Below are 14,724 nucleotides of genomic sequence, written 5' to 3'. Positions count from 1 at the left end.
GACAACAAACTTTGATAACGGAAAAGTAGTGTTAAGTGTAGAGTCTGCATTAAGGCATAATTCTCCTTGAGAAGCGTCAATATGTCATAAGCTTTTTTTTTTCCACTTTCATATTTTAAAATGTCTTGGGTAAGTATAAAATGTTAATAGTTTAATCAGAACTAGCATCAATAGTATATTACAGGATGTAAGTATGATTTTCAACTACTTCCTAAAGTCTGAGATGGCTCTCTAAATTCTCAAAAAACAAAACCCAAAAAACTGTGAATAAATTCCAATTTAAAAAATTTTCCAAAAGTCTCTATTCTGTTGACAAATAGAATTATTCTTAATTAAGAATAACTCCATACATCTCCAGCTATAATGTTGGCTTATTAAGAAAATAACCTTAACTTCCTCACTATCAGATTGTTTGTAAAATTGGCATATGTATATGTATACACAAAAACGTATGATACTTAGCTGGTAGCTGTCTTCTAGAAGTGTCATTAATGATCTAATACAGTATCAAACAGAAGGGCAATATATCCCTTGTTACAAAAATCAATTTAAAATCCTTTGTTACAAAAATCAATTTAAAATTTAAAAATATGGTTAGTATGTCGGGGAAAATTGATAAGCAATAAGGAAGGCTTATAAATTAATTCCCATACTAAAAGATAGGGCATTCATTTGTGTTTGAACTATGTCACTAAAATGGAATGCCTTACACACAAAAATATTGTGAAAACTTATCACTATCTTTTAAAAATGAGAACAGTCCAAGTTAAGGCAATAAATTAATGTAGAACAGACCACTTGTACCCCGGAATTAGCATAGACCTGAATTAAAACTTTGAGATTGCTAAAATTCTTTTTGAATTGTGGTGACATGGGAAAAATCTATTTCTAGCCTTGTGATTTATTCACATTCGTTGTATGACTCACATTTATGATTACATTTGGGACACTGGCTGGTTATTCAGGAAGATATAAAGGAAAAAGAAAAATATCTGTTTATCACCTTAAGAATAGAATTAGCAAAAAACAAATTAAAGTTTGGAAAATGACCATAGCATAATTAATATCCTATTTTATCCAGAATATGAAAGGAAACTACTTGACTTTGTAAATCCAGTAAATGCTACTTGTGTTATAAAATATAGGCAGAATATACTCTTTCAAATGCCAGTGTGTTCAGGAAGGACCAAAATATCAAAAAATAAAAATAAAATGTCTGAAAAATCTTTCTACCTCCAGAGAGAAGACAATAATCCCCACCCATGTATGTTTGACTTGCATGCCACAACCTAGTTTAAGAATGAAGAAGGGTGCTAAGTTTTTATTTAGTTGAGTTGAGAGATAAGAATATAAAGATTCCCTGGATTTTTAGTTACCAATCTAAATACAGTGTATATATCTTATTTTTGGCTTTAAGAATGTCCCTGAATGCAACTTTTGGTCATTAAGTTTTCTTTTTCTCAGTTGTTCCCAAAGAGAATATCAATATTGAAACTCAGAAACCAATTTCAATTTGTTTTAGTGCACGTCTAGTATCAGAGAAGTTTTCTATTTAATATTTAAACACATTAATAAATATTTAAACAGCAAAGTACTTGTGCTGCGTAAATTCTAACTAAAGTAAGATGGAAACTATTTTACTGTTCCAATGTTACTAACCATAAGTTGGGGATTCTCAGATATGAGGCTTTTTGATGTGTGTGTGTGTGTGTGTGTGTGTGTGTGTGAGAGAGAGAGAGAGAGAGAGAGATCATTTCAGTCTATTCATTGCAAAATATTTTCCACATTGGCTTTGTTCCAATAAAATTTATTTCTTGTTGAACAACAATAAAACTAGTTGGAAAATTAAAATGACTCTTCTTAAAACTTTTGTTTAGTTATATGCTTTATAAAAAATACAAATTTCAAGAGGAAATTTCATACCCAAATTTGTTATCATTGATATATGTCTGTTTTTATTTTTCTTCTGCTTAACTTTGATAATAAATTAATATATCACCCTTGACCATATAGGTTAGACTCTTTGAACTATGAATATTTGCAAACAAAGTCCTTTGCAATCTGTCAACTCTTTAGACAAATATCAAAAGTGGAAGTGATAAGAAGGCTAGAATTTCATAAGGGAGAGTTATTTCCCAGATCTTTAGGACAAAAGTCCCAGGGGATGTGCCAATCCTGTAAGAATTCTGTATTTTAAATGGCAAAAACAAACAAACAAACAAACAAAAACCACCAGATTGCAAACTTAGATTGGTAAATAAAGATAAAGAGAATGTGGGTTAGATGGGACTTGATTAAATCAGTGTGGCTCCAGGACAGAACTGTCCCCCTTGAATGTTGGAAGAGCCTGACACACAGAAGATTCTTACGAGTGTCTTCCACTCTGTTGAAATGCTTTGAAAGTATTGGTTTTTGATGGGGATTGCACTGAATGTGTAGATTGCTTTGGGTAGTAATGACATTTTCACAATGTTTATTCTTCCGATCCATGAACAGGGAATGTTTTTCCATTTCTTGGTGTCTTCTTCAATTTCTTTCATAAGTTTTCTATAGTTTTCATCATATAGGTCTTTTACATCCTTGGTTAGGTTTATTCCTAGGTATTTTATGATTTTTCATGCAATTGTGAATGGGATCAGTTTCTTGATTTCTCTTTCCGCTGCTTCATTATTGGTGTATAGGAATGCAACCGATTTCTGTACATTGATTTTGTACCCTGCAACTTTACTGAATTCATTGATCAGTTCTAGAAGGCTTCTGGTGGAGTCGATCGGGTTTTCCGTGTACAGTATCATGTCGTCTGTGAAAAGTGAAAATTTGACTTCTTCTTTGTTGATTCTGATGCCTTTTATTTCCTTTTGTTGTCTGACTGCTGTGCTAGGCCATTTGTAGCAAAGTGCATGGACCTCGAGGGTGTCATGCTAAGCGAAATAAGTCAGGCAGAGAAGGACAGAAACCATATGTTTGCACTCATAGGTCTAACAGGAAAACAGAAGAAACCTAATGGAGGACCAGGGGGAGGGGAAAGGGGAAAAAGAGTTGGGGAGAGAGAGGGACTCAAAACATGAGAGACTATTGAATACTGAAAACGAACTGAGGGCTGGAGGGGGAGGGGGGAAGGGGGTGGTGGTCATGGAGGAGGGCACTTGCGGGGAAGAGCACTGGGTGTTATAGGGAAACCAATTTGACAATAAACTATTAAAATTAATTAATTAATTAATTAATTAAAAAGTATGGGTTTTTCCCCCTATGTATTTCACCCACTCCCTCACGCACCTCCTGGCAACTGCCAGATTTAATCACACAAGACCTGTTCAAGAGGGTTAGAGCCTCTCTTTTTCCTTCTGGTCTGGAAGAAAACTGCTAAGCATTTTACAGCTGCAAGGAAATGTATTCTGCCAACAGCCGTGACAGCTTGGTGGAGGGCCTCAATCCCAGTTGAGACCCAGTTACTGGTGCTTCCTTGATTGTAGCTGTGTGGGACCCTGGGCAGAGGGGCCAGGTATGCCGGCCTATCCTCTTCACTCACAGAAAACGTGAGATAATATAAATGAGTTATTTTAAGCCACCGAGTTACTGGTAATTTATTAAGAAGTATAGAATGCACAAGCCTATTATAGGTAGCTGTGATAGCCCTGTATCATCATATTAAGATTTGTACATGTCTCTATTTTCATACAGTTCTTCAAAGCTGGACTCCTCTTGAAAGCTGGTTCTGTTAGTGTTTTCCTTTACTTACACATAAACATCCTGTGAATGTTCTTTGAATGAATAAATTTGTGGATGAATTCCTTTTTTTTTATAGTACCCTGGTTCTTTTTATGTTCAACCCTGCTCAGAAACTACCCTTCCCATCTCCTAGTTATATTCCCTCTTCTGATTGTTCCCAACTGGGAATGAGTTGTATCCAATAACCAGCTATGTTTTGGTTATAATTGGCAAGCATTGGAATTGCAAAGTCTAGTGAAAGTTTATCCCCTTGGGCTTGGGAGTCCATGTGAGCTTCTCAAATTAATGTATCTTTCTTCATATCCAACCATAAAGACATCCTTCCTTTGGGATGCCATCACCTGTCACTTAACAATTGTTAAGAAATTGTTAAAATGCATTTCTCATAGAAATTTTCCAGTTAGAAGTACTACCAGAAACAATTACATTATACATTCTGTTACTTAGAGGAAACTGGGCCAGTAAGGGTTTCTTGTTATAAGTGACAGAAATCAATTCTGCCGTTAAGAAAAAAAAAAAAAGTGTGCTGGAAACCAAGTTGGCAGCTGACAGAATAAAAGGTAGAAGAGAGAATTCAGCTTGGAAAATGAATAGGAACCGAGGTGCGGGGGAGCCTAGAACTCCCATTAAAGAGATGAAACTTCAAGCCAGTGCAGTGTGTTGCTACATCCTTGGCTCCACTACACACCACTTGTGAAGCCCTCACCATCACCACCTTCCCATTCACCCAACTAATCCCACCATTGGAAAGAATTCTAAATTATCTCTTTCTTTGCTTCACTAGCTGGAGATTCAGTGAGCCTGAGGGAGCAAGTGACTGGCAGAGTTTCTATGGCTCAGAGAGAGCAAGTATCTGGCATTTTTGGTTTTTGTGGCAGTAGGCGGGGCCTTACATCTCACCAAGATACAATGGCTAGTTTACTAAACACAGGGTTCAGATAGTGGGCTGCCTTTACCCCAAAAATAACTCCTGATATATCCAATACAAAGTGTCGGTATTTTCAAGAAATATGCTTACTTTGACTGCATTGTTGATAAAAATGTGAAGCAGATATGAGTTTCAGGAAAGACTGGAAACAAAGTCAGAGAATTTTAAAACGTCACAGTAAGATTCTTTAATGTCCAATTATATGGCCACTTTTGGCAATAGTTAACATAAAGAAGGAGATAACACAAAATGGTTCTGGAGACTTCTAGACTTCCCAGAAGTTGCTATTCATATGCACACCTATGGGTGATCCATTTAAGTGAAATAAGTGTTCTGCAATGTTCAAGAAGTATGATCCCCATTCTTGAGGGTATCCCTGTTGGGGACTAGGACATCGGACCTCAGTTCTCAGCACTGTCCTTTTTGTATGAAACATCCTTATCAGACTTCTCCCAAGACGCTAGGAACAAGGGACTTGATGAAGTCCCAGGAGGACGTGCAGGACAGAGCCTTCTTGGTCATCAGCCAAGTGTGATATGAAGCTGCAGCACCAGAGATATACCCGCGCAAGCTGTTCCTGCTCTGCCCGCTCTGTAACTGTCTTAATTGTTCTGGTTAAACATTTACTGCTGACCAAACGTTTACTATGCTCTCCAGGCTTGCTAGGAGGCTATAAAATAAGATGCTGGTCTTAATAAAGTTTGCCATTAACCCTCAGCTCTTGGTCCGTTTCCATCTCTTTTGGGGGCGTCCACGGTGCCCAGCCTCCCTGGGACCGTCCCTTTTCACAGTGCCCCATCTTGTCGGGACTGTTCAGCAGTCATGGTGCCCAGCCTCCCTGGGACTGTTCACGCTTCCATTAAGGTGTGTGGTCATGTTCTGGGGTTTGGGAACGTCCTTGTTTCTATTAGCAGCTGGCAGTCTCTGGAAATGTCGTTCTGTCTCACTAGTCAGGTCTCTCCAAGAACCTCCCACAAGTGGCGCCCAAACAGTGACCTGGAATACATCTTTCCCAGAGCGACAAGAATGGTTGGTGGTAAGTCAAACACAACCCCGGCCTGGGGAATTCCCACGGTGAGGGTGGGACCTTTATTGCTTTACTGCATCGTCTGTTTCGCACCGCTGGCACGCATGTGGCTCCTTCACGCTTGGACTGGATCTCTGTGGTCCCTGAGCATAATACTTGGTTCCCTGAAGAAGGGACCCTAATGAGGAAACATGGGAATGTACAAAACCTGGTGTGGAAGGAGCATGGTGTGAAGGGGAAAACATTCCATATGATTTTTGGCCGGTATGGGGCTTAATCAGAGCTGCTTTGGGCCCGTTTCCGGCAGGGGCAGGGGGAAAATCTCCTTTTGATGTGTGGCGGCTTCTCTTCATGAATATGAATTAGGCGAGTCTATAGAGCTCCAAGTTATCTTGGAGCGGTCTCGTGCAATACTAGAAAAAGACAAATTGGCTAATTCTCCCCCGCCATGTCATCCTGGCACCATGCCACTACCACCACCATTTCCCGATCCAGTACAAACTGAAAAGAAGAGCATTCACAGCATAGATAAGGATGTTTCATACACAAAAACAGTGCTTGAGAACCGAGGTCTGATGTCCTATTCCCCAACATATCCCCACCTCCCATCCGTATCCCTAGCCTAACTAGCCTAACTATTGAAGAGACTTTGGAAACAAAACTTCCTGCTCATTGCATGCAGGTAATTGGATCAAAACAAATACAACAGGTTCATGATCTCTTTAAGTTTACTTTATTTTTATTTGTATTTTGTTATTGTAGAGAGAAAGAGAGAGCACTTAAGAGAGGGTCAGAGGAAGACAGAGAGAGAATCTTAAGCAGGTTCCATGCTTTGCATAGAGAATAACATGGGCTCAATCCCATGACCCTGGGACAATGACCTGAGTTGAAACCAAGAGTCAGACACTCAACTGTCTCAGACACTCAGGCGCCTCTCGCTTCAAGTTTCTGTGAGGCAAAGGTAAAAAAAAGATTAAATTTTAGTAGGTTGGGACCTGAGGACCCTGCTGTCAATTACTTTTGCTTCATTCTTTTCCCAGCACCTATATCAAATGTCACCTCTGTGAAATCTTGCTTTATTTTCTCACAGAGTCCATTTCTCCCTCCTCTGACTTCTAGTAATTGGCAAATAAATTTGCTTATTAACATCTCATATTCCTGATTTTCTCATCAGATTGTGAACTTTGTCAAAGTGAAGACCATCTTATTTAGGAAGAGTCAGGTTAATTCTCTTCCTAGTTTCCTCATTACCCTGTACACTGTGACATTGTATTTGTAGCTGTCTCCCCATCAGGCTACAAGCTTTTGGGGGGTAGAGATGGTTTTCTTTCCGTCTTTGTCCATGGTACTGAAATTCTAAACAGCCAGTAAGGTGGGATCATTGGTTTGTCTTAAGTAGACTTGTCATAAACAATATGTATACTAAACTCTCCTTTATTTGGCAATTACCATACTTGCAAAAATTCCAGTGAAAGTCATGTGTGTGTATGTATGTGTGCATGTGTTTTGGTTTTTAGAAGTTAATCCTCACATGCCAAGTGAAAAGGAGTTACCATTACATCTCTTACTCTTTAAAGATGGAAACAAACAAATTTGAGATTGAAGATAAGCCCTTAATAAAAGAATGCATATCATCTTCTTCTGTTATTGCTCTCCTGACAAAGATTTGCATAAATGAGTGCTAAATGAATACTATAATGTGCCTTTTTGAATTCATTTTGAATGATGTTGGCAAATGAGGCAATGTTGCAAAATACATTACCCAGAGATAAGACTTTGGACTAGGAGTTAAAAGACCTGATGTCTTTATATTTTAATTCAGTAAATATTTGCTGAGGCATTATGCTATGTACAAGTTTTAACACAACGATACACTTGCAGTGAACTGTTGGTAAGTCATTCAACGACTCTGAGACTAGGTTTCTACATTTGTAAAATGAACAAAGAGTATGTCCTGCATTGTCTCATAGCATAAGTAGTGAAAATCAAAAGAGACACACTGTATATTCAAGGTCCTTAACTACGGTAGAGCACTTAAATGTAAAGTTATTATATTTATTATATTATGCTGGTTGTAATATAGTAATATATTATGTTCATGCAATAAAATTATATTTATTAAATATCACTATGGTTATCTCAAAGCCAGTTCCTAACTTCCACCATATCATTACCAAAATACATCATTCATTACTACAAAAATATTATACTAACTTATAACAGTATGCATTTGAATTGCTTTTTACATCTTCAGAGCACTTTCTAATAATCTTTGACCCTTTTAACAACAGGTCCTTCATTTTTTTCATCCACACGTTTCTAGGGCTCTACTTTCCTGCATGGTAATTTTTAAACCTAGAGATACACTAGCTTTTGAATGGTTAGATAAGGAAGAAAGTTTGATTCAATTTATTTCTACCTCAATTTCTTTAAGGATCACAATACTGAAACATGATACCTAAGAGACATAAAGAGCTGTCCGATCAGTTTTATTACTAGTTCTCCCAAAAATGACTATTGACAATGGAAATCTAAAGCAGTGAGTCTCAACATTTTTGATCCTAGGACCACTTTTTAACATTTTTAAAAATTATTGAGGTCCTTAGTGGATTTTATGTCTGTAAGTTATATTTAATCACTCTTTATGGTGTTGGAAGTCAAAACTGAGATCTTCAAACATATTTATCTAGTATTTAGTATTTAGAAGCCCATTACATTTTAATATAAATATTACTTTTATAAAAACACATTTTTCAAAACAGAAAGGATTAGTGAGAATAATGAGACTGTTTTACATTTTTGCAAATCTGTAATGCCTGGTTTAACAGAAGACAACAGAATTCTCTAATCTGTTTCTGCATTCTACGTGTTACCATATATTGTTTGGGTTGAAGTATAAGAAGAAAATTGGTTATAGATACAAAGATATATAATTGGAAAATGGAGAATCTTGACAGCCCCCTGAAAGGGTTTTTGCGTACCTCCAGGAATCTATCAACTGCACTTAAAAGTGGCTGGTCCACAGTGCCGGAAGTTTGAAATCAGACAGGCCTCCTAGCTGGGTTCAGACCAGTTTAATATGTTTTGGTTGTGTGTCCTTGGGCAGTTTACTTAATAAGCCACAGCATCTTCCTCTGTGAAAAGAGTGTAAAATTCTAACATCACAGGGTTGTTACAAAGATTAAGTTGAAGTGTGAAGTGCTAAGCATGAGTCTTGGCACAGACTAGGCATGCAAAAAATAGTAGTTGGCTCTAATGGTCTGTTTCCCATTCTCCCCTCAAAATAGAAGGCCTAGACTAGCCATCCAACTCACTTGACAGGACGGCCAGTCTTAGAGCAAAAGTTCTGAAATTGAAACCAATAGAATCTAATTGTAAAATATGCTACCCTATTTGTGTTTATACAGAATTTATTCCCAGTCAGTATTTCCATATAATTATGGATGTTTATGATATAATTACCTAAACTGAAAACTATGGTAGATTTGAACAGAACCAAATAACTTACCTTTAAATTAAAAAATTCCATATGTTGTTCTTGATGAGAAACAGACCAAATTAATATATTGAGACAATAGATTAATGTTTACATATCTCATTTTATAAAATAATATCAAATAGACTAAATATACTAAAAGCATTTCCTGAAAGCCTGAAAGCATGAATGGAGATTTTAAAATTTTCATTTTAAATGAAGAACAATGTTTTCATTGTTGTTTATAAATTCATTTCAATTACACTTATTGAGCACCCATTCAGTATGGATGTCATTGTGCAGAATCCAAAATTTAGTAGCATTTTTGCCTGATATTTAAGTTTTTCCTTTTGTTGTATTTCTACTTGCTAAAAACATTGTTCATCCAAAAATAAATTTTTGATTTGCCATGTCTTTAGAATGTTTTTTTTAAAAAGACACACTTGAAATTTGTGTCTTTTTAACTGTTCAAGAAAAAAAATTTAAATAATCACCAATGGTCTGAAATTAGTGGTAAAGTAGCTGCCTAGGAATAACTAAACAAGTTCTTTTGTACATGATTTGAGATGAAATCTTATAGAAATGTCAGTGGAACCATCCCTTCTTAGACTATAAGATTTGGTAAACTGACCTTTCTTAACTCTGCTTTATGTCTAGTTTTTCTAGACAAAGAATATTCAACCCTACCTGATTAATTCTTGGTGCTTACCTAATGGTTTTCACTTTTCAATTTATAGGTCACAAGGAAGACCTAATAATTATAATAAAAGCAAAACTAATAGTAATAATAAAAGCATGAACTTGCTCACATTTATTATCCACTCACTTTGTGCCTTACTCTGTTTTAAATACTTTATATGTACTTATGCATTTAATTATCAAAATAGGCCTAAATTATTATTCTCATTTTATAGATGACAGAACTGACCCAGAGAACATGTCAGGAAAATTCATATCAGAAAAACAGAATATTCTCTAAGTATTTAAATCAAGGGATACTTACTCTAAAGAATTGGTTATACAGGTAATGAAAGAACTAGAAGGCAAACAGGGACAGGGAGTTAAACCAGTTTGGCAACAGCAAGAAATCATTATGAGTCTTAATTTGAAGGGGTGATGGATGAAGGCAAGATTTCCAGAGCTCAGGGACCTGCCTCATCAGGAGGACCTTGAGCCTGGGAAGACCAGTTTGATGGAGGCTAGACCCAACAAAGATCTATAGCCCAAGGAGAAGCAACCCAAGGGCAGAGGGAGAAGGAGAATGAGAAATAGCCTGGGTTCTCTTATTCTCTCACCCTACAATCCTCCAACTACGCCAAATCCATTCTGAAGCCAGCTGACCTGAGAGCATGGGACATGCAAGGATAGTCCTTTCTGTGATTCAGAGCAAAGCAACAGAAGTGCAAGAAATGTATTGAAAGCAAATAGGCAAGGATGTTGAAGGTTTAAGCAATTTGCCTGAGATTACACAGCTATCTGTTCCTGGGTTATTTTTTGGGATTTGCACGTATGTAGCAATAATGTGCTCTGAATCCAGGGGATAGAAGTCTTAGGAAAGGACATTAATCACTTTTGACCCCATACTTCTCTCTGTGCACATACAGTAGAAGACTTCAGGAAAATGTGTGCCTACCACTATAGAAGCAGAAGAAAGGTGAGAAATGAGGAAGGGTCTGGGAACTCTAAGTCATTTTCAGTGTCAGAGTATGCTTTGGGATTTATTCAAAGTAAGGGGAGCAAGTGATTCATGCAAGAAATCTGCATTTTTGTTCTGGCTCTCAGTTGATAAAGAATAGCTTTTTCTCCATGTAAACCTTATTTTCAAAGTAGATTTTGCAAACAAATAGTTCACATTAGATTAGATTCCTTTTTCAAATCACAGAACTTTCTCCCCTAAACTATTGCAACTGGAAGTGTGAATATCAACAGAATTGGGGTACTATCCTTAAATGTCTTAATATATTTTTTACTAATCTAAGGGGTTACGGGATGGAGAAGGCAAAACGGTATTTGATAGTACATAATTATGAAGTGTAGGGTTAAATGAAGTAGATTGAATATGACTGTTATGGGCTGAAGTGTGTTCCCTCAAAATTCATATGTTGAAGTTCCAATCCCTAGTACCTTAGAAAATAACTGCATTTGGAAATACATTATTTAAAGAGGTGGTTGAGATAAGGCCAGTAGAGTGGGTCCTAATCCAATATGACTGGTGTCTTTATAAAAAGAACAGATGCCAGGGGAGTGTGTGCACAGTGGATCAACAATACATGAAGAGGCAGGAAGAGGGTGGCATCTACAAGTCCAGGAGACAGGCTGCAGGAGAAACCAGCCCTGCTGGCAACTCAATCTTTGACTTCCTGCCTCCTGTGAGAGAGAATAAATTTCTCTCTGTGAGAGAATATATTTCTCTTGTTGAAGTCACCTGATCTGTGGCATTTTGTTATCACTGCCCTAGAAAGTGAACACGCTGACCAAAGAAGCAACATCTGGAGACTCAGTGTGTGAGGCACCACTGCCAGCTGGAGATACCAAAACTGATATGCTTTGTCAGATAAAACAATATGGCTGCCAGGACCACAGAGCTGTCCAGTTGGAATGAGAAGCTAGAGTTACCATGCCCTGCAAAAGCATAAATAAACTTGTTTTCTCTCCTTCATGACGGTCCATTTAATTCAATAAGCATTTAATTGTGCGTGTATTACGCAGATAGTACTCTTACAGGTTCTAATGTGTGAACACCTCATTATGACCGTATAGCAACCTCCTCTTTCAATGATTGTTTATGGTTCCCTAATTGGCGGAAATAAAATCATGCCAGAACGTCAATACACCTAAAGAAGGAAAATAATTCCGATCCTCCTCAAGAGGAGATTTACTAACCATTCTTTTGTCATGGAAATAGTTCAAATCTACATTATGCATTAAATGTTTCTCTATTATTCGTGTTTTACAGATGTGCTTTGGCAGGGGCACCTGGGTGGCACCTGGGTGGCTTAGTCTGTTAAGAGCCTGATTCTTGATTTTGGCTCAGGTCATGATCTCACGGTTTCATGAGATTGAGCCACACATGTCATCTCTCCACACTGGCCACGGAGCCTGCTTGGGATTTTCTGTCTCCCTCTCTTTCTGCCCCTCCCCTGCTCACATTCTCTCTGTCTCTCTTTCTCTCAAAAATCAATCAATCAATCAATCATCAATCAATAAAATAAAATTAAATAAACTTTTGGTGTTCAGAAATGGATTTTCAAACTCCTTCTAAACAAAGAGAAAATGTCAAGATAGAATAACAATTTCCTTGGTTCACACAAGGCACAATACTGAATATTGTTAGAAACATCATCTTGGAAGCTCCCTGTGGGTGGCTCAGCTAGTTAAGCCTCTGACTTCTGCTAAGGGCATAATCTCACAGTTCATGAGTTTGAGCCCCACATCAGGCTGTCAGTGCAAAGCCCACTTTGTCATCTCTGTCCTCTTCTCTCTCTGCCCCTCCCCCCCTTCAAAAATAAATAAACGTTAAAAAATTTTTTAAAAATCATCTTGATCCCACATAGAAAACCAGAGTTGGTGTTAAAAACTAAATTTTTAATCTTAATGAAATTTGGCACTTTAAGTGTTTACCTGAGTGTCAGCAATCCAACTTAGGAATTACTAAATAATATCTTGAGGTTATATAATTTCCACAACCATACATATTAAGGCTGACTCATGGACAGGAAAACTCACATTGGGACATATTGTTAAAATGAATTAGGATATCTGGCGATGGGTCATACATGCACATTTATCTCAAATTTTCAATTTTTATCCTCTATTCATTCCACTTATGGGCTTTCTAAAAAAGAATGCCTATAAGGAAACTTGAAATTTTCTTCTCATACAAAACAACTGAGATTTTAAAAATGTCAGTAGGAAACCATTAAAAGTAAGCTGGAAATAAATGATCAAAGTGGGCAACTATGACTACCTTATAAAGAGATTTATTTAATGATTATCTAGTAACCACTGGTGAAATAATATTTTTGTGGAATTAAAAATTTTAACTCAGAGGAACATTTTTTTAAATTATTTTACTTTTTAAAGTTTATTTTATTTTGAGAGAGAGAGTGCAGGCACGTGTGCGGGCGTGGGGCAGAAAGAGAGGAAGAGAGAATACCAAGCACGCTCTGCATTGTCTGTGCAGAGCCGAACACCGGCTCTGTCTCATGAAGTACAAGATCATGACCTGAGCGAAAATCAAGAGTCCAGCACTTATCTGACTGAGCCATGCAGGTGCCACTTAGAGGAAAGTTTATTGTCAAATTCTTGAAACTAAACTTAGTATATGGCAATATCTTTTTTTCTAACTACAGTACTAGATTTTTATGTTGTTTTACTTTTTTATATTCAAATGTAATGAACCAAATAGAGGTTTTTTATTAATCCATAATACAGAGAAACGTGAAGGTGATATGTTGGGAAGCACTTTGGTCTATAAGTGAGGTACAAGGGGCTCTAGTATGTTTTCTTTGGCAAATAACCTTCTTTGGGTCTCAGTGTTCTCGTAACAAAATTGTGCATTCTATAGGAACTGTTGTATTCCTAACATTCTAGTTTTTGAACTATTTCACAACTTTTCAAATTCCTCTGGCAAAAACATAGGATAGCAGTAAAATAAAACTTGTAATATGTCAAAGTCAAATGAGCAAATATGAAGACTTAAGGGAAAGGTCTCAAAAGGTGGTTGAATACATCTAAGGTGCAGAGTAAAGACGGTTGTAAACTGCAGAGATTGGTTACAAAGGCTACTATGATCCATGTTTATTAAATAAAACCAGATAATATTTCAGTGATCATTTTCTAAGCTTGCTTATCTTGTCATCAAATTAAAAATTACACCCGGATTTGTATATGTGTGTATTGCATTTGTGACAATATTCACTGATTATTATGCCCCTCTTATTGCTGCATCCTCACCTCCTATGTCCAGATTAGTTGAAACTCAAGATTTTTTTGAGGATAGAGATAGCTTATTTCTCTAATTATTTTTTTTTTTTTACAATTCCATACACAGTCAATGCAGAAAGGTTACTTGCTAATTGTTTGGCAACCGGTATATTAGAATTATGTACCATCTGGGCAGTGATACTTCTGTTATAATGTCTGTTGTGTAGACCATCTTTCATTTTTATCAAATCTTCAGGAAATAAAACCTAATTTCTCCAGAGCCTCTCAGCGACTGGCACATGTTTGAATAAAGTAGACAGAGAATGTCAATATTCATTTATGTAATGATTTGTTAAGGAGAAAAGTAGATTGCACCAAAGGAATTCTGACAGTCCTTTGCTTAAATCACACTTACCTTTTCCCTTTGGGCAAGTTTACTGTTTGTGAAATTCCTAGAAAGGTTATAGGGTAGACGACTGGAGACACAGAAAGGAGCTGGGGTTCAGGGACCCAGCACGGTTTTGGGACGTTACCCAAAGAGGGAAAGGTTTTGTCTTGGAGTAGTTCGGAAAGCTGGCGATCCGACAAGTCCATGGGTACAGAGAGAACGCTGCCCTTCGCCTTGTCTTGGAAGTTAGC

At 37.1% G+C, this 14,724-nt stretch overlaps 1 long non-coding RNA gene across 1 annotated transcript; it reads right to left on the bottom strand.

Annotated features, from left to right (window-relative positions):
- Positions 1-6,534: 6,534 nt before the first annotated feature.
- LOC115292892 lies at positions 6,535-14,718 on the bottom strand. The gene is made up of 3 exons (XR_003909210.1): positions 14,501-14,718; positions 8,666-8,818; positions 6,535-6,632 (listed from the first exon to the last, which is right to left on the bottom strand). It is a non-coding gene; the product is annotated as an uncharacterized LOC115292892 (long non-coding RNA).
- Positions 14,719-14,724: the final 6 nt, after the last annotated feature.

The sequence above is a fragment of the Suricata suricatta genome, chromosome 5 (assembly GCF_006229205.1).
Source record: "Suricata suricatta isolate VVHF042 chromosome 5, meerkat_22Aug2017_6uvM2_HiC, whole genome shotgun sequence".
NCBI classification, from domain to species: domain Eukaryota; kingdom Metazoa; phylum Chordata; class Mammalia; order Carnivora; family Herpestidae; genus Suricata; species Suricata suricatta.
Note: the sequence above shows the minus strand (reverse complement) of the source record. Positions and strands in the feature narration are given on the sequence as shown.